General features: G+C 48.4%; 1 protein-coding gene across 4 annotated transcripts in view; it reads left to right on the top strand.

Moving 5' to 3' along the window:
- Nucleotides 1–4,292: 4,292 nt before the first annotated feature.
- SGMS1 (sphingomyelin synthase 1) overlaps nt 4,293–23,793 on the top strand; it is an 89,200-nt gene continuing 69,699 nt past the window's right edge. For 2 of the 4 annotated variants that reach the window (XM_063406149.1, XM_063406144.1), the window contains exon 1: nt 4,293–4,439. The gene's annotated coding sequence lies outside the window, so the exon portion shown is untranslated. The remainder of the gene's footprint in view (nt 4,440–23,793) is intronic. The other 2 variants (XM_063406146.1, XM_063406152.1) reach the window with 2 other exon arrangements.

Here is a 23,793-nt window from a genome sequence, read left to right as displayed (position 1 = left end):
CTCCATCCCGCTCCCAGCCCACGGCTACTCATCATCTCCAGCCCAGTGGGAGCTGCAGCTTTTATCCCACAGCCGGGTTTCAGGATCCTCTGTCACCCTTTCATTGTGCCATGGGAAATGCCTGGCGTGGTGCTAAATGAAATGCTGTATGGATCCACTGAAGGCACGGAATTGTGCTGCTCTGGGCTGTCCTGTTCCTAGTCCTGAAGCCCAGGGACACGTCCAGTCCCCAGGACCCTGGGGAGAGCAGTGCCCAGCCCAGCCAGGACACTCCACTTCCAGAGGGATGTTCCGGCAAGGCAATGACAGCCTGTGCCTCTGGAAAATCCACCAGCCCCATCTGAAGAACTGCTGGCTTGATTTCCCCTTGGAAGTGTTTTGCCTTCCTTTTACCATCTTCCACACTTCTTTTTCATTTTTGTCTCTTCTTCTGTTTAAGTGGGGAAATGGTTTTTGCCTTCCCTCCATTAAGAGTTTCTCCTTTTACTTCCAATTTTGACGCATTTCCCCCAGACACGTGCTATTTTAATCAGAAGCAATCAGCCATTAAAGCCAGATTAATTAAAGAAATGAGTTTACGTATTTTCCTAATGATCTGAAACAATCTTGCATTTATAATGCTGTTTGTCTGCAACCCATCACTGCTTAATATCCTTGATCAGAGAGGATGACTCCACCTCACCATTAATCACTGCTTGAATAACAAAGTAGCTGAATCGGAATCTCCTGCATCCTTTGGAAACAGGGATTTTGGCCTCTTTTCCCATTTGTACTGCAGCTAAGAGCCCTGCCCTGCAGATCCTTAAAGCCACAGCATGTGGATTCACTGCGCTCTTTGCTTGACTCCATTCACCATGTATTTCATTCTGATTTTTTGCTCTGCTGCCTTGTTCTGAAGAGCCCTTGCTACCATCAGGGGACAGGGAAAAAGCCCTGTGGGACTCTATAATTTGGAGCAAGGACCTCTCTGGCTGTTTCTGTTTCTAAAGCTTTTAAAACCATCATCATCAGTACAACCCCATCAAATGTCAGGGTTTGGTGTAAAGATGCTGAATTAATGATGTCCTATGGGGTCAAAATGATATTGAAATGACATGCAAAGACACTGAGTTGATGACGCTGTTTGGTGTAAATGGTGTCGTGGATAAAGGCACTAAATAAATGATGCAACCCACAGAAATGATGTCATAAATACCAGCAGTGAGGAAATGACATCATCAAGCAATGGCATAAAGGATGGGTGCAGGGTTGTTGCTGCCCTTAAAGAAAGACCTACAGTGAGTGAGGTAAGATGAAGGTAATTGAAATTTTACTGAAGTTAGTTTAATATTAGTTCATTAATAAAGTGTCAGTGTGCTAATAGTCAACACATCTTTCCAAATAAAAATATCTCTTCCAGTGGAACATCATTAATTTATGGATTATTGATCAATGCATAATGATGGTGACCTATTAGCATTTCACTGTTGATCCATTCACATTGACTCTGATTAATCAATTTATTCAAATCTCCAGCATGAGAAACCCGCAGCTGAGCTCATCCATGGGCAGGGACACCTTCCACTATCCCAGGTTCCTCCAAGCCCTCTCCAACCTGGCCTTGGTGCCGGCACACTCTTGGAATCTCCGCCACAGTTTGGGATTGGTTGTAGCCAGGCAGGAAAAGCTGTTTTCAGGAACAGAAGTGGCTCAGCAGGATTAAGGCCAGGCAGCAGCCCGGGACAGCTATTCTTAAGCCTCTTGGATGGCCCTTTGTCATTCCCATCAGGGAGGTCAGGCTCCCAGGGAACCAATTTGCACAGGCTTCAGGTTCATATTATCTGCGGAAAATGCCCATCCTGGGGGAACAACCCCGGAAAGGGGGGATTTATTGTACCACTATCCCGAGGGAAGTGTCAACAACATTAATCCTATTAGAGCATTACAGAGATGGGATGGAGAGAAACAGATAGTCTGGAAGGAAACAGAGCCCTGCTGAAAAGCAGGAACCCCCTTAAGGAATATCCCTGTCTCCACGGCATTGCACAAGGGGAGCAAATGGAAAGATAAATTGGAACTGGGATTGCCAAGCCCTCCAAAGGCTCCACTGCCCCAAGGGAGATGTACCAGCACCCCCATAAGCCTTCCCAATTCCTAAACTCTTCCTGGTGCAACCAGGCTCATGCAAGCCAGCCTGATCAACCTGGGAAAAAACAGAACAGAGTATTAGATGCACTCACAGTTAAAATCACTCCTCAGGGATGAGAGAATCAAAGCTGTTGGCATCTGGTGTCCCCAGCACCACTTTCCTGGATTTCTCCAGATCTCTTTTCCAAAGCCATTCTCTTCCATCTGCATTTCCCCTCCTAACTACCAAACAGTTTGCACAGGATGAAAGGTGATGTCTGAATCCAGAGGTCAAACAAAAATTGTCCACTCTTCACCAGTGCTGATAAAAATATGTGAGGAGCTGGAGGTCACAGCAGACCTTTAAATAACTTCCAAGCTGGCTCTAAAGTCGAGTTTTATTTCACAGAAAATTTTCTCTCAGAATGGCTCAACTCAATTTTTAGAAAGTGCAGGATCTGATAGCTCTTTACAAAGGCCCAGAACACCATTGTGTTCCACATGCCCCAGTGCATAAATTACTATTTATTCAAGCGTAATTCTTAATTTTGCTTGAGTAATGTCTGCAATCACTTGTTGATTGGGTTTTTTTTCAGATTTTGTTTTGTTTATGTGCCAACATCAGCAAAACTATTTCTTGCTCAGCGTGACTGAGACACACCGGTACATCCAGTCCCTCCCGTGTGTGTTGTCATCGTCCCATGCCGGGGAGAGGGGGAGCTGGATGTGTGCCTCTGCTATCTCCACAATCTCCTGGCTCCTGGAAAAATGCCTGAAATACGGGAAAACTTTTAATCAGACCTTGCAGATCTTCCCACGCTGGGGAACAGCCCTGCAGGGAACCATGCTCAGCATATGCAGGAACCCCTCTGTGGGGACCAGGAAATGATTTTGACCTTTTGGCATGGAAAAACCCCAGTTTTGTACTAGATGTCACAATTTGTGAAGTGCAAGGTTTGAAATGGTGTTAGTGCTCATGGAACAAAATCTGAGTCTCTTTCTACTTGGAGATGGTCATAGCCAGGGTTTGCTCCTAAGCTAAATTCTCTTGTGACTTTATTTTAAGTGAGATTTTATTAGTAACAACTGACTTCTCACATCTCCAGAGCTGACAGAGAACTGAAGCCCAATGGCCAGTAGAGCTTCTGCAGAATGAAATAAAGGCAGATAGCAGAGTTTGCTCCAACATCCTACACTCTGGTTTTGGGGATCTTGGGACAAGACGTGTTCATCCCAATCCAGGATCATGAGGGAATTCTTCCCCAAAATCCCATCCAACCCTGCCCTGTGGCACTACCTGCCCTCTGGCACTAACAGTCCTGGCACCACCTGCTCTTCTAAGGTGTCCCTCTCCATCTTTCTTGGAAGTTTCCTTTAGGTACTGGAAAGCTGCCAGATGGATTTAGAAGCAGAACTCACACTCTGCTACACCTCAGCTGCTCCAAGCAAGCTACACTGATGCTGGAATTTAATATTTTGGGGGCACTACATCTGCTTGGAAGGGTTCAGGGCGGCTTCTTTGAGGCCACACCTCGAGGGCTGTGTCCAGTTCTGGGCCCCCAGGCCAGGAAGGACTTGGAGGGGCTGGAGCATGTCCAGGGCAGGGAAGGGAGCTGGGGAAGGGGCTGGAGCCCCAGGAGAGGCTGAGGGAGCTGGGAAAGGGCTGAGCCTGGAGAAAAGGAGGCTCAGGGGGACCTTGTGGCTCTGCACAACTCCTGACAGGAGGGGACAGCCGGGGGGGTCGGGCTGTGCTCGCAGGGAACAGGGACAGGACAAGGGCAAACGGCCTCAGGCTGGGCCAGGGGAGGCTCAGCTTGGGCAGCAGCAGGAATTTGTGCATGGAAAGGGAGCTCAGGCCTTGGCAGGGGCTGCCCAGGGAGGGTTGGAGTGCCCATGGCTGGAGGTGTCCAAGGAAGGGCTGGAGGTGGCACTGAGTGCTCTGGGCTGGGGACAGGGTGGGCATCGGGCACAGCTGGGACGCCATGGGAGGGCTTTTCCAGCCTCAGCGATCCTGGGATTCTGTAAAACACAGCAAGCCCCAGGCTGTGCTGGGCAGCGCGGGGGCTGCGGATCCCTCCGGGAATGGGAACGGGACCGGGAATCTTCAGCGCTCCCGGCAGGGCGGGACGGGCACAAGATGGCGGCCGGGATGACACGGCGGTCACGTGGCGCGCGGTGCCCCCGCCCCGCCCGCGGCCGCCGCACGGGACACGGGCACGGGCACGGGCACGGCGGCTGGAAACGGGACACGGCAGCGGGCTGGAGCCGCCGCACCGCCCGGGACCGCCCGCCCGCCGCACCCACCGCCCCGCACCGCGCCGCCGCTCCGCACGGTGAGTGAGCCGCGACCCAGCGGCCTCCGTCTCAGCGCAGGCCCGGGGGTGGCGGCGGGACGGGACACCGGCGGTGACAGCGGGGACTCGGCCGCCGCCGCCCCAGCAGGGACGTTCCCCCGGGGGTTCCGGCTCCTCGTGCCGGCGGCGGCCCCCGCAGCCCCGGGGGATGCGAGGAGAGCTCCGGCCCCCGCAGCACCGGAGGCTCCAGGGGGGCTTGGCGCTGCTCAGCTCGGGGGTCTGACAGAGCTTCGGTCCCGCTGCACGGGCGGATCCGGGCCCCTCGGCCCCCGGGCGCACCGGGAGGGCGCGGTCTGCTCAGCCCCGGGCAGCTCTGGGACCCCAGCTCGGGGGCTGCGGCCGTGGGAGCCCGCGGGAGCTCGGTGCCCTGCCCGGGGGAGCTCCGCTTCCCCAGCTCGGGGGCTGCGGCCGTGGGAGCCCGCGGGAGCTCGGTGCCCTGCCCGGGGGAGCTCCGCTTCCCCAGCTCGGGGGCTGCAGCCCGGGGTACCAGGCGAGCTCTGGGAGCCCAGGCTCGGCGGCTGCAGGTGGTACTGGGGAGCTCCGGACCCCCAGCTCGAGGGCTGCAGCCCCTCAGCCCCCGGACCCAGGAGAGCACCGTTCCCCTCACCTGCTCAGGTCTGTCCCCTCCTGCTCAGGGTGGGGGAGTGGCGGGTCTGGTCCTCCCTGCCCCAGGGGCTCTGTGGGGACAGCTGGGCCCCTTAGCTCGTGTGGGAGTGTGGGGTGAGCCCGGTCCCCTCAGCCTGGGGGCTCCGGTGCCCCCCGGCCTGCAAAGGCAGCGTGCTCCCTGCTCCAAAGGAAGCTGGAGGCATCTTCTGTGAGTGGGAGCAGATCCATCCCATCCCATCCCATCCCATCCCATCCCATCCCATCCCATCCCATCCCATCCCATCCCATCCCATCCCACCCCACCCCACCCCACCCCACACTGTGGTTGTGCTGCCTTGCTGGCACTGAGGTTTGTGGGGTGGCAGGGAGTGATGGCTTTGTCCCCCTCTTGGGGATGAACGGGCTGGGGAGCAGAACGGGGGTGAAAAGGAGGGTCCTTGCCATCATGGGCACCCTGGCAGGAGGGTGTGCTCCCTGTTTGCTCGTGGAATGGCTTGCTGATTGCCCGGCTACAGTATTTGGATTTTTCAGGGTGTATAAGGCATGGGGCTGTCTTTGTACTGTGTTCCTCCTGGAGGCCCTGTTTTGATCAAGGTTTCTAATTTATTCTGTCTTGTGTGAAAACCTCATTAAAGAGCGCCTCGGTGCCTTCAAGGCACCATAAATGCATGGAGAGAGGATGGGAAGAGAGAGGAAAAAGATTATTATTTGTAAGAAATGGGAGCTCTGCCATATTGACATGGTGCTGCTGAAGCTTGCTGATGCAGGCAGCCTCTCCTAGCAGAGCAGCACAGGGATGTCGATGAACGTCCTCGTGTCACTTTGGCTGATGGTGCATCCTGGTGTGACAGCAGGATTTGCAGTGGTGCCTTCAGACTCCCTTCTCCCAGGTCCATGTGGCTGAAAATGCTTTCTTGTTGGCTTCCCTGCCCAGCTGTGAAACAGTGCAAAACACAGAACCAGTACAAAACACCTGGCTGAAGTCAGTGCAAGTGGTGATGTGGATCCTGGTGGGTTTGGGCTTGCCCGTGTTTTTCGGGGGGAGCGGATGTTATATTGGAGTTGTATTCTGGTTGTTTTTTGTAGTATTTTTTGGGTATTAAAATTGCTCCAGCTTTGTGAAGTTGTTCAGAGTTTGGAAAGAGAGGGCAGTCCCCCTGGTTGATGGCAGACAAAAGGGAAAGGCTGCTTTTACAATATGAGTAATAAACCCCCTCTAAATCCACAGAGGTTGCTGTGAATTTTCTGAGTTTTTGAGTATGTGCAGCAGAACTAAATTCAGCTCAGATGCCTTTAAACTGTGTTTGTGATCTGTGCAACAAATGGCAATTCCCAAATTATTAGCTTCTTCCCCCTTCCACATTATCAACCTGGGAACAGTGTTTCTCATGTTAATTAGCTTTTAATGTGACACAAATTTAATAAATCCAAGTAGGTGGATAATTTTCAGGACTTGAAAGTATTATGGATGCTATTTGACTTCTCAGAGTTAATGGTTAAAAGGCAGTGATTTGTTGTTTTCCATGGATCTCATTGCTTCTCTCAACACTCCTCAAGCTTGAATAGGTGCAACTTTAATTAGGAAATTCTTGAGTTCCCTTGAACTGAACCCATGCACTGTGGGTGATTGTGACTTAGAAATTCTTCCTTCTTCTGGTTGCTCTCATCTGATGCAGAGAGAGCATCACTTCTCTGCATCACTCAACGTTGGTTAATTGGTGCACTAAATATGGGTGGCCTGGGACTTACTCAGGTTTAAAAGCAATTTCAGCCTGGCCGTAAGGAATGGTTGCGGTATTAAAGGCTTTTTAATTGGGGCAGCAGGACATCCTGTGAGGAAAAAAAGTTGCTCAAAAATAATCCAGACCTTTGCTAGGGAAAGGGCCTGTTTGAGTAATAGATTAAATCCATATAGCATCATGAAAAAGCCAAGGAGTGTTGCACACGTTTTGTTGGACATGGCAAGAGGTGCCTGTTTCCTGGGGTGGTTTGCAGGGACCTGTGCAGGGCAGGAAGGGTTTCTAAGGCTGCCCAGCCAGGTAGGGCCAGGCTGTTCTTTGCTGAAGTGGAGCAGAGCACCCGAATGCTATTTCAGTCGTGATTCAAGTGCAGCACATCAAACCCAGCTGTACGGTGAGAAAGCTCTCTGAAGTAGAGGTGAGCTTAAAATGAGCTCAAACACCTGAGTTTTTTAGAGGTTTCTTGGAACTGATGGTCACGAACTGAGCTCCCACATACTTTCCAAAGGATTTTGGTGTCCTTGGAAGCTTTTTGGGCCCAGGGTACCAGCATACAGAGAGGGGCAGGAGCCCTCTGGAGGGCTGGTGTTCTGCATGGAATCTCCAGCTTTTAATACAGCTTGAATTCCCAAAGTGTGTGGTGTGATACCATTAAGTTAATTTTTAAGTCATGTCCCCCTCCTTCCCCAAAATGCTGGGGGAAATGCAGAAGACTGAGGAATGTGTGAAACCTACAGGCTTTTGGGGGTGATTTCATCCCAGTCATATTTTATTATTTTGAAAATCTGCTTAGCAGAGACAGTGTTTGGTGCAGGTTACTTTGGCTTTTCATGGATCGAAGGAACATCCATCCTAATAAGCTGCCAGGTGTAAGCTGTGTGGTGGGGCTTGGTGGAAGGTGTCTCTGCCCATGGCAGTGGGGTGGAAAGAGATGGCCTTTGAGGTGCCTTCCAGCCCAAACCATTCTGGGATTCTGTGGTTTAAATCTCTCTAAATATTTGTCTGTGTTGTTTCTGGTCTTATCAAACGCGGTGGTGTAGTTGAGAGGAGAAAAAACCTCCAAATTCTTGAAAGTAACCCATGAGCTTTGTTCTGGTAGTACTTGATCAACAGCTGGAAAGAGAAAAGAAAACTTAATTTTGGAGACTGTAACATGTTCCTAAAAAAATGCTATTACTGAGCTTTACAGTTGACTCATCCAAATCAAGGGAGCAAATCTAGAGTAGGACAGATGTCCTGTTGATGTTTCCTTCGTGTGCTGCTGCAGTCCTGCTCTGCTGTCCAATTACACATCCATAATCAAAGAAAACCACTAATAAATCCTTATTGGGAAAGGTTTTGCCTGTGCTAATTTGCTTAGGTTTAAATGCACAACAAAATAAATCTCCCTCTGCTTAGAGCCATGACTTTAACACATTTTTTCTCCCTGACTTGCCAGCCTGGTCTGCCTTCTGTCTCTCTGATTTTGAAACTGCTTGAAGGTAGCTTTTTCTGTTTAAATGGAATTAAGGCAAAGCATATTGCCAGCTGGGGAAAAATAAAAAAAAAAGGGCATCAAGGAATCTCTGAAGTCCAGTAGCTTTGGTTTTTCTAGTGCAGAAAACTGGCAGCTTCCTTAGCAAGCTGGGTGAGGCACAGGTGTGGTAGCAGAATTCCTCAGGTGGCTTTGCTGGGCTGGCTTTTTGGGGTGCTGTGGGCACTGACACATCCTTATTATCTGTGTGGGACAAGGCTTGGGAATTTTATTCCTGCTGGGGATATTTTATCCCTGTATGGGAACAACACACAGTGGGGCTGCATGGTGTAAGCCTTCATCAGAAAGAAGCAGGAAGAAACAGAAGCAAAACCAGGATAAATCCTGTCTTAAGGACTGAAAGAGCCTTAAAATTGCCCCTTTCTGAACAGGTGGATCTGGAGAGGAGAGCTTTTGCAACCTTGGCTTAAGAAGGATTTTTAATAGCTGTCATCTCCTCCTGTCCACTGCAGCCTACTCCTTGAATTTCCTTTACTGAAAAAGAGCATTGCAATTGGGAATGTTTTACAATTTCCCTTGCCGGTCCATTAGTGTATTAGCTTAGCTCCATGTGTGTTGAATGCCACTAAATGTCACTTGCAAATTTAATGTTGGGAGCACTGAGATTTGTGCTAATTGAATTTAAAGTCTCATACTTGATTTTGTTAAAATGGCAGAGTCAGACAATTGAAATGCTTTAATGGGAGAGTGGAGGAGCACTTGCAAATCTGCTCTGGTGAGTGAATCCAACAGTGCATTTGTGTAGATGGAAGGGGAGACCCTGAGCAGACAGATCAGGGTTTGATGGGGTTTTACTGTCCCAACGTGGTGACAGCTGGAAAAATCCACTGTGTTGAATGTCTTCATGCTTGATATCTGCTCAGGGTCATTGTTGACACCAACTTAACCTTAAATACTTCTGTAAAGATGGTAAAGATTATAGAGCCTTGCAGTTCAATTTAAATTTCTGTTTCTCCAGCCTAGTTTCAGGCACTGCTGAAGAAAGGTTAATTGTTTGGGCTGTTGGTCTTTAAACTCAGTTGTCTGTGTCTGTCTTGTGGGGTTTTTATTCAGGACATTAGCAACTTCTGCATCTGAGGGTTTGTTGTTCTGGGAGGGAGGGGCTGGGGAGTGTTTTTTGTTTGGTTGATGTTGTCTGTGGGGGTTTTTTGGGGGCTCGTTTTCATTTGGTTTCTTCTAAAACAAAAACCGTGGCATTAAACACTTTATTCTTAACTTCAGCCAAATACCCAAGGATTGGATAGACACAGAAAAGACCCTACTGCTGTGATTTTTGTGAGGTAAAGTGTTAAAGAAATTACCCTCGACTGGAAAAGAGTCATAAAGATTGGTCCATGGCTTTCCAAGAGGTGTAAATTTGTGCCTCCCTAGATAGCACAGCGCTTGTAAGAGGTTTGCCTGGAAACACTTCCAGTAAATCTCCTGATACCAGGCTTTGACCTTCTGCCGCTGAGCTGGCATTTCATACAGGCTCCTGGCATGAGCTCTCTGGCCACTTTCAAATAGAATCTTATCAGGCATTGAAAAGTTTGACTCTGCAGTCGAGCACTGTGCCAAAGCTGTAAAAGCCCTATTTGTACACAAAATGGATTTTTGCTTGCTAGGAGGGCTGGGGTAGTGCTTCAGTAACTGCAGGAATAGCTTTGAATCTACATAGTAATGAAGCAGCTCCATCTAAATCGAGCGTCTCCTCCGCCCGCTCTCAGGTCTGCTCTTTGTCTTCTGTGTGTCCCTGGATGGAGTTTTACATAGTCAGGTTATATCGCTCTGGAAAACTTTGTCAGGGAAGTTAATTTAGAGCTATTTGAAAGGCTTAAAAATGGCTCTGCTGTTAGGATGATGACAAAGACCTTGAAAGTGCCCTGAGAGCGATTGCTGCTGGAGTACCTGCCTGGCCATGCCGGTGGTGAGCTGCTCCCAGAGCCTCCTCTGAGGGAGCGCTCCAGGGTGTCCTCATGCAGTGCTGCCAGCCACAAAACTGTGCCTGTCCATCCCTGGCAGTGCCCCAGGCCAGGCTGGACAGAGCCTGGAGCAGCCCGGGATAGTGGAAGGTGTCCCTGCCCATGGCAGGGTTGGGTTTTAAGGTCTCTTCCAACCCAATCCATTCTGGGATTCTGTGATGCATCAAGGCTCAAACCCCACTTGCTCTAACTGAGAAGGAAAATCCAGCACTTGTGGGTGATTGGGGAGCTCAGGGTGAGCTTTTGCCCCTTGCGGGGGGTGCCAGTGGCCTGTGGATGTTGAGTGTCTGGGGAATACATTTTTAGTGGAACAAGAAAGTAAAGCAGCCATACAGGAAGGGAGAGGCACACCCGTGTTCCAAAGTGCTGAAGTTTGGGGTGCTCAGTGGAGGCAGTGGGGGCAGGTGATGTCCAAAGCAGAGCTGTGAACAAGGCAAGAGTGGACAAAAAAAGGATGAGGGCGAAAATGTGAAGGTCCCTGCTAAATGACTCGACAGAACATGTTGTTCCCTTTCCCCGGGTACTTTTGGGATGTCAGGATCCGTATTTAATGGAATCGTGGTTTTATGGATTCTTTCCACCCTGGGAGAAGCTCGCCTTTGCCAAGAGCAATACTCAGTAATGGGCTGGGGGTTCTTATCTACTCTCCATAAAATGCTGCAAAAACCTCATTTTGCAGTAATGAGCAATTACCCACAAATTAACAAAATTCTTTGTCAGATATTGCCCCTGTTTTTGTGCCTGTGCAATTTCCTAATTCATTTTTTCTCCCTTTCAAAACATAAATAGATAGGTTATCAAAGGCCATTTTAAAAACAAAAACAGGGTCCTAAGCACATTTATCAGAAAGGGATTATTTGAGTTCTGATGGTTTGTTCAGAATTCCTTTGCTTGCAAGAAGATGAGTATCTGTGCTGAGAAGACACAGAGCCATCCAGCCACGTGTCTTGTATCCAAGAATTATAATGTTTTTGAGAGGGAATGCCAGAGTTCAGCCCTGGGTTCAGGAAGCATAAGTGGCTAGGAGAGTACTTGTGGAGATGACAATCACAGGCAAATCTGTATTACCTCCTCCTCTGAGCAGGACTAACCCCAAAGAAATGTCAGGTTTTTCAGGGTTTGAAAATGTCCAAGGAAGAAGATGGGCTGCTTTGGGGAGAGGGGATCCTACCTCCTGTGGGGAGATAGCCTGCAAGCTTGATCCAGTGTCAGGGGAGGAGAGGGAGGAACCTGAGAGCCGGATGATACTGGATACAGGCGCACCAGATTGAGGCATTAAAGGCCAAAGCTGCTGCTTCTCTGTGCCTGGCCAGCTGAGATGATGTTCTTAATGAACTACTCCTTCACTGTTTTAACTTTTGACTGCTGCTCCTTAAGTCATGGTCCATCAGGGCACAAGTGAATTGAGCAGTATCATTTATAATTGTCTACAGGGAACTTTGCTTGGCCACTTTATTGAGTGGCTGCCAGTCTAAAATCCTTTTATGATTCTTCCTGTTAGATTTCTCTTTTGCTAATATTGTACTTAATGCAAACAATCTCCTTTAACCTCTTAACTTTGTAACCCTCCTCACACTGTAATTGTGCTTTAATGCTGTGCACATATTTAAAATAATTGTCTACACTACAAAATGTTACTTGACTTCATAGATTGTTTTGTCTTTTGTTTGTTAACTTCCTGGGGATCTTGTTTCCACATCCAGGACATCCATTTAGGTTGTTCTAAAAGGTTGGAAAACAGACTAGAAATCCTGGGGAATGCTGTATTTCTTCACGTGGTTCCAGTGTCATGGCTGTTGAAATTCAGCCTGCAGGATGTGATGTCATGCTAATAAATTAATGACTTGTGTTTGTTTGAAGATTGGATAATAACCCAGGCACGAGATAATAACCCAGGGAGCACTTGGCCCTTCTCCTCTAAGCTTCCCAGAGATTGTGATGTGGGTAAAGCTTTGCCTCTGTCTTACTGCACTTTCCAGCACGAGTGTAATGGGGTGGGAGCTTTGTATTGCTGCAGAGACACCCTGACACCCTGCAGAGAGGGCTTGGACACGCGTTCCTGGCACAGGCAGCTGTGGGGACACAGAGCCCCCAACCTTTGCAAGGTGCAGGATCCAAGCTCTGGGCTCCCTGCATGTGCAAAACTCAGCAGAGATGAGCCTGAAGGTCCCTTCTGACCCAGGATGGAACCATTCCACCATGAGTCTGTGTTCACTGGAGAAGAGCTTGTTGAATTCCCCAGCCTGGTTGTCACTGGTGTGTTCTCTGCCAGGGCGTGGTTGTGGTGGCAGGGTGGCTTGTGGCAGGCAGAGGCTTCTCACCCTGGCACCCAGGGAGGAGTGAACACCTCAGAGCTGTAACCTCTGTTCCCTATCACTGAATCTGCTTTCACGTTTGGATTTCATCCCCAGAGAAACCCAAGGTTGGGGTACATCTGTTCAAAGTGAGCTTTCTGCCCTGATTTAATTCACGGCTGTCAAAGAGCTCTTTTTTCTTCCCTCACCTTGTCTTCATATTCCCAGTTTCCAGCATTAAGGGGTGTTCCATGAGGGTTTGGAGACATGCTCTGTGCTTTGCCTGGCAGGCTGGGGCCTTATCAGGAGGGAAATAAAAACACTGAGGGAAATAGCAGCACAGGGAATACCAGTCACAGGCTTCTTGCAGGTCTGGGTCATGCAAAGCATTCATGACATTTTCTGCACCCCTGAAGAGGAGTAGCTTCTGCAGTGACTCTGTCAGCTGTGTCAACAAATTTTTGTGTTTGGGACTGAAGCATTGTTGAGTTTTATTTTTATTTAAAAACAAGAGGCAGCTGAGGGCCTGCAGTATATTGAACAGAAGTGGGTATTGCACTTGGAAATAACTTGGAGGAGACTTGCTGGTGGTGAATAGCCAGTGCAGTGACAGGATGTGTGCAGGCAGCTGGAAATGCTCAGACTTGCTTGCTTCCCAGTGCTGTCCAGAATTAGGAGAATTGGGATAGAGCCCAGTGCAGCTTGTGGGGTGCATTCCAGTGTGACATTTGCACACCAGACTGTTCCCTGGTCAGTTAGTGCTACTCACTGTGGGAAAGGAGTACTCGGGCATCGTGGAGTCTCTTTGCCTGGGGGATTGCTGGATTTGGGGGTGCTGGAGCAGTGCTTGAGTGCAGAATGGTGGTGTAGAGTTCTTGCACCCTTTTGTCTTTGTGTCGTTGTTGGTCATGGAAGACGCCCCCAAAAACTTCAGCTGGAAGGGGGGAAAAGTCCATTTATTTCCACAGGCACTGCAAACTGAAATGTGAAGAATTCAGAGAGCTGAACATGCTGATCCTGCTGTCTTTATAGCCTTAAAAGTGGGCAAAGAATTAAAATAAATAAGAAGAGGAATGGTTTCTGTAGTGGCTTCTCTGGAGGCTGTATTATCTTCTGGTTCTGAGGATTTGTTTCCTTTCCCAGTCTGCTTTAAAAACATTTCCTTTTTCATAAAAGCAGTGAATTACTCCATGAACATTTATGTGAAGGGACTGCTGGGTGCTTAGTAACCTACTTATTTTATTTGGGCTGTACTTTTTAAAAATGAAGTGTTCAAGTCAGACCCTTAGAAGACAGATTGTCCTGCCTGATTGTCTTGAGCAAAGTACCTTTCTGGTTTTAATTGGGGTTTTTATTGCTATGATTTACAATGGCAGGGTGAGGGCAGCACCGTTCCTGCAGTGCCTCCGACAATTGGGAAGAGAAGGAGAAGGAGCAGAACTATTCCTTATCTGGACACTTTCTTAGGTGCTTACAGAGCTGTGTACTTAAATAATTCCTCCATGTAAGTATTGATGTGCAGCAAAGCGACACGGTTTTAAGCACAACGTTTAATAGAAGTATTCTCAGCGTGACTTTGCAAATATTCCCAGGTTCAATTTGCCACCTCTGGTGCTGCCTCTTGGCATCAGAGTGAGGGAAGCTTGTGCAGGGCTCAGAAATGCAGCTAAAATCAGACCCTTTGAAATCACCTCTGGGCACAGTCCTTGTGGCTTTCCTGCAGTGGTCTGCTCGCTGTTCCTCTGTGTCCCCTGCCACCTCCTCGTGTCCCCTGCCACCTCCTCGTGTCCCCTGCCACCTCCTCGTGTCCCCTGCCACCTCCTCGTGTCCCCTGCCACCTCCTGGTGTCCATTCCCACCTCCCCTGTCCATTCCCATCTCCACACGCCCTGTCCTGTGGGCCCCAAGTCCTGCCTTGCTTTGGGAACCCTGCGCTGCATTTGGGGTTTTTGGTAAGGTGAGGCGGGGGGAATTTGGCATTTCAGCACCAGTTGCCTTTGCCAGGTCAGGCACTCTGTTTGTGTGTGCTGTTCCCGGTGCTCAAAATGCAGGAATATTGTTCTGGCAAGCGCTGTCAAACTTGGATTTTCCTGTCATGTGCAGATGCAATGAATTTCCTAGAAACTTCAGGGAGGGGATGAAAGTGATGTAGATAGTTTGTAACAACTGGTGATTCAGTCATTGAAGCATAAACTGGATTTTTAATATGCTGAAGAATTAACAAAGCCTGGCTTGGTAAGGTCAGCATCAGAAATTTAGTGAAATCCTGTGTAGGAAGATCTGTGGCTGTGTCTGATGGGGGCAGAACCTCCTCCTGCTTTTGGGACTTCAACTCCCCTCTTTGCAGCTGGGTTGTGTTATCCAGGTTGTTTTTCATCCTTTCCCCTGCCAGGCTGTTGTGTTGAGCAAACTTCCAAGTGCAGGGTTGTGGAGGACAGGGACATCCCTCCATGTGCAGGGTTTGGGGCATTGGGACACCCCTCAAAAATGCAGGATTGTGGGGACTGGGACATCCTTCCAAGGGCAGGATTTGGGGCATTGGGACACTCTTCTGAGGGAAACTGGGTCACCCCTCCAGGTGTGGCTTGTGGGACAGGGACACCCCTCAAAGTTTAGGATTGTGAGGATTGGGACACCCCTCCAAGTGTGGGTTGTGGGAGACAGGGACAACCCCTCAAAGTTTAGGATTGTGGGGACAGGGACACCCCTCCAAGTGTAGGGTTTTGGGGATTGTGACACCCCTCCAAATATGGGGTTGTGGGGATTGGGACACCCCTCAAAATTGAGGATTGTGGAGACTGGGACACCCCTCCTAGTGTGGACTATGGGGATTGGGACACCCCTCAAGGTTTAGGATTGTGAGGATTGTGTGGAAGGATTGGACACCCCTCCAAATGTGGGGTTTTGGGATTGTGACACCCCTCCAAGTGTGGGTTGTGGGGATTGGGAGGACGCTTTGCCACACTTCCTTCCCCTTTGTTTAAGAACAAAACACTGAGCAGGTCTGCAAGGGAGGGGAGGGAGGATCCTCATCCTGCTGCTTGCCAGGGGATGTGTCTGGCTTCTCCCCAAGCTGCCTGTGATGAGCCAGGATCCAACTGGAGGCATCCCAGTGCTGCTCCCGCCCAGGTCACAGGTGTCACTGTGCTGGGTCCATGTGACCTGCGTGCCCCACAGGACATCCCTCTGCATGTTTACATCCAGAAGTGCAGCCAGAATCCCATTTCCAAGGTCTGCTTTTCCCGGCAGTCGTGCCTGAAGCTGGAGTCAGAGATCAGCATCCCCCCAAGGGCAGGGCAGGGAGGGAGAGCTGGCTGCAATTCCAGCTGAGGGTGGTCCCGTTCCAGCAATTAGGAGGAATTAATTGCTTGGCCAGAGCCCCAAGACATTCCAGATGGCTCTTAGAGAGGGATGGAACAGATTCCTAATCCTGAGGTGTGTCCAGTTTTGGGGAGGTGGATCTAGAAACCACGTTTTTGCCAGATCTGAGGCCAACTGGCTCAAATCTGCAATAGAAAAGTTTCTTTTCCTGAGAAATGGAATATCTTGTACTGCTGATATTCCTAAGGACGAGGAAGCTTAAATTTCTTGCTTGTATTGGGAACTGAAAGCAGACAATCCCTGGTGTGGGCTGTTCCACAGAAATGGGGACAAACAACCATTTTCCAATGGGTTTGTTTATTTTCATGACTTTGGTGTTTTTATGCAGTGCTCCTCTTGGTGTTCTGTTCCTGTTATCCCTTTTGAACAAAGCATCTATGCATTCCAGGGAAGGTCTTTCCTACTGATAGTGACTCCTTGCTTCTGAGCACAGCATTTGTCTGCAGCCCCAGCGGCACTTTCCCATTTTATACAAGATTTAGCTCCATTTTCTGCCCTATTTTCTGTTAATTTTTAGCGAAAATGCGTTGCTTTGTTCAGGTCAAATTTGCAAACACATTTGTGGAGCTCAGTTTTTCTCCTTCCTGCCAATGTAGTGTTTTTGCACCTTTCATAAATCATCTGATGAACTGTTGAAGCTGGAAGAGGCTGTTTGGCCTTTACGAAGCTAGTGGAAAACTTGAGTGACGGATGCTTTGCAGGAAGTGGCCTCTCAAAAAGGGAAGTAGTGCAAAAGCCAGTTATGTTTTCCTTGTTCACTGACTTGTTTGTAAGAGATTATTAATCCCTCACATCTGTGCAGGTGCAGCCTTCAGACTCCCAGCTCGGTATTTCAAAAAGGGAGCAGACCACAGCAGGCAATTCCCTCCCCCAGTTCCAATCCAGTATTTTGGTTTCTTCAGGGACCTTGTGTGTCTTTCAAAAGCCACAGTTTGGTAACTGGGTGTCAGAGTTTACCACAGAAACGTTCACGAGGAAAAGGGGAGGGCAACTCCTGCTGAAATACCAAAACCGCTGCAAAGCCAAGTGTGAAAGCCTTCGGTGGGGTGGTGGGGATGGAGGGACGCTGAGGGGTCAGAGGTAAATCACTCTGATTCTGTCCAAAGTGAAGGTGTGTGTTCCCTGATAGCAATTCTCGGGACTGAGCTGCTGCTTCTGGGGTGGGGGGAAAGCCATGGAATTCCAGGAAGGCCGTGGAATTCCAGGAAAGCTGTGGAATTCTGGCCAAGTGCCCACTGCAGAACAGCCAGTAGGACTTTGCCAGATCTCATGCTGAGAGTGCATGGTCAGGTCTGCCTGTCCCAAAGGGCTGTTTCTGTGAAGAAGGCAGAGCCTTAGCTGACAGAGCACTCTCCAAAGCTAACTCTGAAAGGATATATTTTTTTATGTGGAATTTCTACCTGTATACCCATCAAAGCTTGGGAAATGACCATCCCTTACCATTTGTTTACCTGCACAGGAGGATTGTTGTAGCAATGCCTGGAAGAAGCTACGTTAAAAGGCAATTACTGTAGCCTAAGAGGGATGTGTTGTCCAGAAAATACCTTTTCCAAGTTAAATTCCTCCTCCAAGCTGATGGCTTTGAGGCCAAGACAGAGGGTAAAAAACTTGCAGCACGTGGAACAAATTTCTACTGCGAACTCTGGGAACCTCTGAAAGTTGACATAACTTCTGTAGCTGGAAGTTTCAATTTATTTAATTTATTTTGCTTCCTTAGGGCTCAGCTGTACTTGTTTTGTTGAGTTAGTTTATTTGTGGACACGTTGTGCTGTTCTCCCACAGGATTGACCTCTCAGCTCTAGCAAGTCATCTGCCACTTGTTAATGTTGGTGTTAAGCCTGTTTGAAATGTCTTCCTCAGATTTAGAGGTCTTTTGCACCATTCTGGGGACGTATGGATGGTTAACAGAGCAATTGCTACTCTTATAGCAACTTTCTTGACCAATTAAACACACAGCTGTGATGACACACAGGTGTCATCTTGTAACTTTAGGTGCAGCAAATGAGTCGACTGCAAACCCAGCTTGAATTCCTTGCCCTCGGTGCTTTTGTGTGTAGGTGTCTCATTTATTCTTCCTTTGCAGTGGCCAGAAGAATCTCTTTTCCCAGGAGATACAAGTCAGTGTCAGGAGAAAATGTTCCTCCTGAGTTTGATGTGTGGGGCAGCTGAGGGCAAAGCCTCACTGAGAGTTTGAGGTCTGTGCTCCCTCCCTGAGGGTGATGTCCTGGCAGGAGCTTTGCTGCTCACCTGCTGTGTTTTGCAGCCACGAAGGAATCAAACACTCCCAGCACATGGAGAACAGATCCCCTGCCTCTGGACACTCAGGGAACAGGCTCTGTCTGTGGAATTTGGGAGCAGGCTGCCTCTGCAGACCCACCCTGGAATTCAGTGCTCCTAGAGAGCGAGTGTGGATTGGTGTCCTGTTGGGACAAATAGAACAAGAAAACCTTATGAATACGATTGCTTGGCAAAAGATTTTGAGAATATCAAACCTATCAGCTAAATAGAAATGAAGGTGAGCTTTGAGATGGAAGATGTTGAGCTGTTAGTTACTGAACAACCAGGAAACAATGGTTTAGCCAGCTAAAGGAGAATCCCTCTTGATTGAACAATACCCTTGGCAAATAAAGGGATGCCAAGTGTCCAAAGGTCGGGGAGACCCTGCCAATGTGGCAGGGAAGAGAAAAGGGGTCTAGAAACTAGCTTTTAGGGTTTAAAATGTAACACAGTATGGTAATGTAGTACTTCTAATAGGCTGTATGTCGATTCTATAAGATTTGTGTCTTTTACTGATTGGGTGTTGTAAATTAGCATATTCAGTATGGAAAAAGATACAATGTATTGTAACCAGAACTTAAGTGTCTCTCAGGCATGCCTATGAGCTGTAGCTGGCAGCTTTTAGGCTGGGTTCTGTCACCCTGGACTGCTGTAACACCATCTCTGCAATAAACAGCATTTTGGAACGGAGCCTCCTGGAGCCCCTCATCTCTCTCTGACTACTCACACCGGGACATCTTTTACAGTGTCCTGTGCCAAAGCCTGCACATGCTGCCCTGCAGCTCCCTCCTGCTTCCCTCTGATGGCTGTGGCACCAACAGGATGGGAAAAAAGCAACACGTAAGACAATTCTAGTGTGGCAGGAGAAATGCTGCCTCACTTCAGCTGCACTTAACCCCTGGCTTTAAGTGGCTATGAGAGGTTTGTGAGACGTGCTTGATATGTTTAAGAAATAAAAAGCCTCGCTGTGAGAGAGGGGAGGAAAGAGCTGCAGCAGAGCTTCAGGCTGATGAAGGCACTTCTAGGTGTGCATCCCTTGCTTGCTTGCTGTCTGAGGTGAAAATGGGCTCTCCAGCAAGAGGAGCTGCTTCAGGGGGAGGTGTGCTTGGTAAAGGCCAGTTTCTGATTTTCCTTAGCTTTGCTTTCCTGCCTTGTGCAGGACTTGCTGCCCAGGCCTCGCTGTGGAACTCTCTTGCTCTGGTGCACACCTGGGGTGTGCTGGGTTTGGTTACTGCCTTTGCTTCAAGTCACTTGGAGTTTCACTGACTTCTGGGTTCCCATACCAGAGATTTCCTTGCTCAGCCACCACTCAGGAGTCACCTGCTCAATATTCCTCCCCGTACCTGACCCAGCTTGTTCAATCCTGTTCTTTCCCTGTGAAGCAAGAGACAAGAAAGTAGCATTTGCTGTAGTTCACAAGGCTCACAGATGCATTTAGGTTGGAAAACACTTCCCAGACCATGGATTCCAAGCTGTGCTCCATCCCCACTTTGTCACCAGCTCAGAGCACTGAGTGACCTCCCTGGGCCAGGAAGAAATTCCTGCTGATGTCCAACCTGACCCTCCCCTGGCACAGGTTTTAGGATAGTGACAGGCTCTGTAAGCAGCTTGTGCCTGCTGGCAAGCCACACGAGAAGGTGACATCCATGTGCCAGTACAAATCTTGGCTCCAGAAATACTCAGTGTGAGGTGAAGGTGTAGCTGTTTTAACAAAACATCAAGTGGAAATGTCTCATTCTTGGTGTTCCCAAGTTAGCTTGCAGCTGTTGTGCCTGTGCCCATCCTTTCTTTCCATCCTGCATCAGGAGTTATGACCTAAAAATAAACTGTATTGTGCAGAGGAGTGGGAAATAAGACAGCACCACAGATTTCAGGTTTTATTTCAGTGTGTGTTGTGTGCCCTGTGCTGAGAGACTTTCTGCTGGTCAGGGAACTCCAGCTGGGGCTGAGCACTGCAGGCTGTCATCACCCAACTGGGACTGAGCTAATGGACTCTGCTCTCTGGGCTGCTGTTAATCCAGACCCCAAATTAAAAAAAAAACAGGATTTGGAGAAGGCAAAAAGGTTGTTACAATTTCCCTGAGGTGAGGATAACCCTTGTAAATCTCTGAAAGGGAAAGAAACAGATTTATTTGCTGTGCTGCCATGCTCTGCAGCGGCTTGGAAAGGTCTCAGGTGAGGTGGCCATAAACTGCTTTGCCACCAATTGAAACCACTTAAAGGGCACTGCAGTGGGCTTTGCTCTGCCTGTGGTGGACTGATGACTTCCTTGGACTGACTGGGACAGTTGTGTCATTTCACTGGTGTTTGGAGAAGAAATGGAGTGGACAGTGAGGCCTGAAGGTCACTTCTGTATTCCAGCCTCTTTGTCTGCTTTAATGTTGACACTAAATTCATTGGTACAGAGCAGCTTTGCCTGTTGCTCTTTGTGCTTTGGCAGAAAGGACTGAAATCTCTGTTTCAGCTGGCAGCAGGCCCCAGCTCTGGTGCCTCTTGCATGATGAGCTTGTTTCAGAATTAGGCATCCTCTCCCCACAGGTTTGGAAAGTGTGTCTTTGGACAAAGAGGGAGAGGGATCTCGTTTTTAAAGGTGATGGGGCCTTGTGAAACTTGGTAATGCTGTACGAACCTTTTGGTGTATGACAAGCCTGCCTTTCTGCCCCTCCAGTGCTCCCAGGTGTAGGACAGTTCTTTCTTAAATTTCCCTTAAACTAAGCCTTGAGGATCTTGTGTGACCTGCTGACTGTGTAGTCTGTACCTCAGGAAGTGCTGCTGTTGGGTTGATGTGTTGCATTTAGGCAAACCAGCCAATTTTGGCACTTAGCATGCTGGGTGTAACTACTTTTCTCCCAAGTGTAAGAAAACAATGAGGAATAAAGTCTGGTTTAAAATCACACCAGGCAAATTCCAGCTTGGAAGACAGTAGGAGTAAGTGAAGGTTCCGTGTGGGTTTTTTTCTGTTTAAACTTGGTTAATTCTACTTTTGCAGTAGAAAGAGATGAAGTGCATTGATTAATTAAGCAGTTTATGGATGTTAGGAACTGGTGCAGAACCAGCTGGAGGTTGGGAGTTCCCTGGCAGGGGGAAAACAACAAAATCATGTCCCAAGAGAAACATGGACCTGGAGCTCTGGGCTAGTGAGCCTGTAGAGATAGATAAGGAGGCAGCACAGGACAATGCACTAATTGATAACTGCTCCAGAAGCAGTAGAGTGGGAGATAACTGTCCCCTGCCCTCTCCAGAGGAATTCCCCAGGCTCAGAGGCCTGGCCTTGGCCACAGGGTCCAGCACATTTTATTTCCTCTGCTGAAACAGGGATCATGTCTACAGCAACCTTTAAATGGGAAGAGCTTTGAGTTGGAAAATGAGTGGCTGCTTTGTTGCTTTTAGGCAATAACATTCTTAATATTCCTGTCTTCCAGTGCTGTTCCCCTGGGATAGCTGGGATGAGCTGAATTGTGATTGTTGTTTGAGCGTCGTGTTTTTGCCTCTGGTGACCACTGTGGTTGATTCCTCTTGTCTTAAACAACAGCCTTGCTGAGTGCTTGGGGCAAAGTTGTATTTTAAGGTGGGTATGACTATTTTAAGACTGGAGGACAGCAGGTGATCTGCAGGCTGGCTGGATTTCACTCCTGCGAGGGAAATTGTGGGCTAGGCTGCAGGGAAATTCCCTTTATTTTGATAGTGGTTTTCTGGAGCTGCTTACTGGGGAAGACCCTGTAAGTTTTGGGTTTCCCTGCTGCACCCTCGAGTTTTTTCTACAGCTTGACCAATTATCTGCTCTGAAAAAGGTGAGCAAGACAGAAATGACAGCCTTGCTTCATCCTTAGCCTTGCTGTAACAACCCTTTGCAGCCCATTACTGAGAGACTACACTTTTTGTTTGTAGCTTTGCTGTAGCAAAATAGTCTTTCCTAGCTGGAAAGCCTTAAGGAGAAAAGTTTGTGGCAGTATCTGTAGGAGTTGCAGTTCTTTGCTGTGCAAATGCTGAAATCTACATCTTGCTTTAACGTTTCTCAGCGCTAAAATATTTTTGAATAAACAAAGCGTTTCACATAGCGTTTGCAGTGCTTACAGGCAACCTTTACCCCCAGAGTGGAATGCAGCCATCGGGAAAAGTGCAGTGGGAACAAGGACTTCTAACAGAGTTGATTGCCAGGAGTGGGATGGAGTGGGGCAACGTGTCGTATCTAAATGTTAATTTTGATTGGCATATCACATTCCAAGCCATTTATTGTATGAAAAATTACTGGCACCCATAACCAGATCATTTTGCATTTATGGAACAGTCTGCAGTCAGTTTTTCCTCCCCCAAATTTCCACTGGATATTGCTGGGTAAGTAAGTAGAAGCAGCTAGGAATGTGCTGGAAAACTGTAGTGTGGCATCTTAGGAATCATGGAGGCACCTACTGAGATGAAGTCTGCTTTGCTTCCACCACATTGCTGGTATTTGTTACCTTACAGTAAAGAAGTTCCAAAATCTCTTCTACGTGTTATTGCAGAGGGGAAGAGTTTTTCCCAACCTGGTGTCTGTGAGAGAGCAAACCCTCACAGGCATGGCCTGGGAGCCAGAAACAAGGATTTCTTTGCACCCCCTCTGATTGGGAAAGGTGGGATGTGGCAGGAGCTGGAATCCCAAGGAGTGGGCAGTGCACGTAGACTCCTCTCTGCAGGGATGTGTCCGACTCCTTGCCAGAGAGTGTTGTGGATACGAAGAGTTTCAGTGGCATCAGGTTGCAGGGAGCAGGGGGGGGAAGCTGAGCAGCTTTTGGGATGGGAGATTCCCAAAGGGTTACTAAATCCATGCTCAGGAAGAAGCTCCTGGATATGAAAGCTGCCAAAGCCTCAGGCAGAGCCTTGTCTGGTAAGGGGCAGTTTAGCTGCTTTTAAACGTTGTTTTAGCTGCTACAGCTGAGCAGATGTGAGGGTTAGGATTTGGCTAGTGTTTTTTTTCTTCTTCTCTGTGTTTCTGCTTGTTTGGGCTTTTTCTGTTGTAGGAGGCTATAAAGGAAATAAAACCCCTAAAGCTTGGGGTGACTGACTTTGAGGGTTGCAATTGTGGAAAGCAAAACCCTGACCTTTCATTGAGTGCTGGCAGCACCAAATGGAATCTGCAAAAAGTTGTCCCTGGTCTTGGGTGTGCCGACTACTTCCCAGAGGTGCCATACTTTCCCTTTTCCCATTTTTCAGCCTTTCTTTGATGGAGTTTTCCTGGGCAGGAACATGAATTGAGAAGGTTAAAATGGGATAGCTGTGCATGTACTGCATGCCTGGAAATTTGCTGGTCTGATGTCAGTACCATTATTGTGCAAATCTTCATTTTAGATGAGACCCACATATGGATGGAATGATATATTAAGAGCTCAAAGAAGCCTCCTTTATAAATGTAAGTGCCAGCAGCACATTTTTTATACTCAGAAGACCTTTTAACTGCTGCAGTGACTTGGGGAAAACTGCTTGGGCACACTGAGGTATTTGCCACTTGAGCAGAATGTGTTTAGGGATGTGTTTTCCCTCTTCATGGAGCTCTCAGGGTGCTTCA

This window comes from Prinia subflava, chromosome 9 (genome assembly GCF_021018805.1).
Source record: "Prinia subflava isolate CZ2003 ecotype Zambia chromosome 9, Cam_Psub_1.2, whole genome shotgun sequence".
In the NCBI taxonomy this organism is placed as follows: Eukaryota; Metazoa; Chordata; class Aves; order Passeriformes; family Cisticolidae; genus Prinia; species Prinia subflava.
The sequence above is the reverse complement of the archived record's forward strand: the minus strand, read 5'-3'. Positions and strand labels throughout refer to the sequence as shown.